Source organism: Nannochloropsis gaditana (assembly GCF_000240725.1).
Source record: "Nannochloropsis gaditana CCMP526 unplaced genomic scaffold scaffold486, whole genome shotgun sequence".
Classification (NCBI taxonomy): Eukaryota; class Eustigmatophyceae; order Eustigmatales; family Monodopsidaceae; genus Microchloropsis; species Microchloropsis gaditana.
In genome coordinates, this window is record NW_005803467.1 from 1 (window position 1) to 2,792 (window position 2,792).

Genomic DNA, 2,792 nt, shown 5'->3' on the forward strand with positions numbered 1-2,792 from the left:
CTTCCTCCTGATCCCCGCCTTGGTCTTCACCAGGGCGGCTTCCTTCCTCGGCGCCTCCTCCTCCTCCTTTCCCCGTCGGACCAGCACAAGCTCCAGCCCTCCACCGCCACCTCCATCCCTCCCGCAAGACCTGCTCGTAGCATACCCGGACTTCCACCTTCCCCAGCCTTCCCCGGTGCAATTTGAAAGGCTGGTCCGTCAACAAGGCGTTCACGGCCTCCACATTCATCACAATGTCGCGGAGCTGGACGTGACCCCGTCGGGCCGGTGGGGCCCCAGGGGAAGGAGGAGAAGACGTCGTGTCGTCCTCCAAAACGATAAATTTCACATCGAGCTGGTCCACCCCCAGCTGGCCCGCCAGGAACTTGCCCAGCGCCTTCTTGAGCACGAATTTATACAGGCGCTTGACGGTGATTTCTTGCACCCCTCTCAGCCTGTCCACAAAAGCTTGAAGGACCATGCTCGGCAGTGGTGGAGTCGGGAGGGGCCACTCCCACCCTGGTCAAGGTGCTGCCTGCTGATTTAGCCCTTGCTCGATTCTTGCGGTTATGTCGGCGTGAATTGGACTATGCTCGTGTCCTCAACCATGCCCCGCGGCCCTCCCACGCCCACTTTGTTCCCACAGCAGATGCGGAGGGAGCGGTGTCGGTCCGACAAAAGCCTGCGTGCGTGAGAAATCGGGAAGACGAATATCTCAGCTTATTTATGATTTGAATAAATTCATGACTTTGCAGCAAATTGGAGATCAAAAGAGTAAAATTACCGCACTCAAGCCGAAGGGCCCTACACGGAGTTACAGAAAGCTCTCCTCAATACGCTCTCAAAATCTAGGCACGCGTCCTACAACGACAAGAGGGCAAGCACAATCAAAAGCTTGCGAGAATGATGAGACATGTGACGGATAGTCGCAGCGCTTCATGACGGAAGGGTCCTAGCAAAACCATACCGGGCGGCGCGTAGTTCCTGTTCTGTCATAGCTCTGGCTTTTTCCCTCTCGCGAACCCCTTAAAATGGATCAAGAGGACCTCCAAATCCTCGACGAGAATCCTCACGAGGTAATGGGGACATTTAAAAGTGCATATGAATCCCAAACATAAACCTGTCACAGCGCAAGGTATTTAATTTCGTACTTTTGGAAGCCCGTGGGTTCATAGAATATCCAGCTGCTCTGTACAGGAGTGGGGAGGTTATGCCTGAAACACCGTCTAAGGATTAAGACATGACCGTCCTCCACAATTGCTTTCCACGCGCTCGACATAAGTTTCTACTGGCTTGCGATAATCCCACTTCAAATCCTCAATTTACCTGCTCGTGACTGGATCCAGGCAGTGAATCAGCATGAAAGCTGGCCTGGAGAGTGAGAAGGGACTGTTGACTCCCGTCCTCTCCTCCCATTCACCTTAAATTGGATTTCAACCACGTATGACTTGATATAGACTCTATACATCTTTTACACCCTCTTTGCCCCCCCGTCCTTCTTTTTAGCGCTCTGCACTCTTTTGTACTGGCCTGTACGGATTTCTCAAGCGGTTTTTCCCCTCCAGAGTCTCCTTCACTCGCCATCAGGGTCTTTGGTAATACAGGTCTTCTCAAGAATGTACTTCCCCTCCTTGTACTTCTGCGACTCCTCAAAAGCCTCCTCGTACTTCCATCCCAGTAAGGCCTGGGAGAGTGTATGATTGCCGCGTGGGCGTCGGAGCAGACAGAGGGGGCACGGGTGAGAAACATTAGACAGAAGGACTTTTAGGGAAATTGCATTGCTTCGCACCTTGTCTTCTCCTGCGCTTTCATGCAAAAGCAGTCACGACATAGTCGCACACCATCCAATCCACCCCATGCTCCTCGACTACCAGGTGCTAGACACCCGCCTCGCTCAAGAGAACCCTCCTTTTCCACCGTCATATTCCCGTGACCATAGACCCGTTCTCTTCCCATACCCTACCTGGCAATCCAAGCAAAAGATGTCCGCAACAGTGTGTAAACCTGTAATGAGCATCCGTTTCTCGTGCTGTCCCGTCGTGACATTGATGCTGTACGTGGGGAGGACGAATTCACCTCAGACGCTCTTGCCCGGATCTCATGGCACATCAGCCATCTTTCACTGAATCTCCAAACAAAGTACTCACACTTTATCGTACAAAAAAGCACGGCCTCCACGGCCCGTGAATTGCTTTGATATTATTTGGTCATTCGTCGACAGGTGCGTCCAGCATTGAGAGCAGCACCAGATTTGAGGCCCGTCAAGGTACCTAGATGCAGACGAAGGCAGGAAAGAAAGGCACAATTGGAGCATGGTGCAAGCAAGAAGGGGTAAAATGGCACACGATTTTACCTTTTGAAGAGGCGCCCCATTTTTGAAACGCTTGATACACAGACGTCTGTGCTCAAGCACAAACCGGAACTTGTCTGGAACAATTAGTGGCTATTCGATGCCGAAGCAACTGACACTCCCACTGCCGACAACTGCCGCTTCTTATTGAAGTTATTGGACGTTTCCTGGCACCATGTGCTGACTGTTGTTTTGAAGGATAATGGGGGTGGATGCCGCGAGGAAGGAGGTGGACATCACATCTCTCAAGTTCTTCCCATTGCGTCGTTTAAAGGCAAACAAACCAAGCTTCTCAAGAATTCTACTCATCACATGCAAGCTATTGAACACATACTTGTATAGTGTCATGTCTGCTCCGTAACACACTGATTTCAGCGCCGCAACCCCGCAGATTGGGGGGTGTACTTGAACAGATGACGCGATGCCGTGGATGTGATGGAATATGCCCCTTCGTCTCCCACCC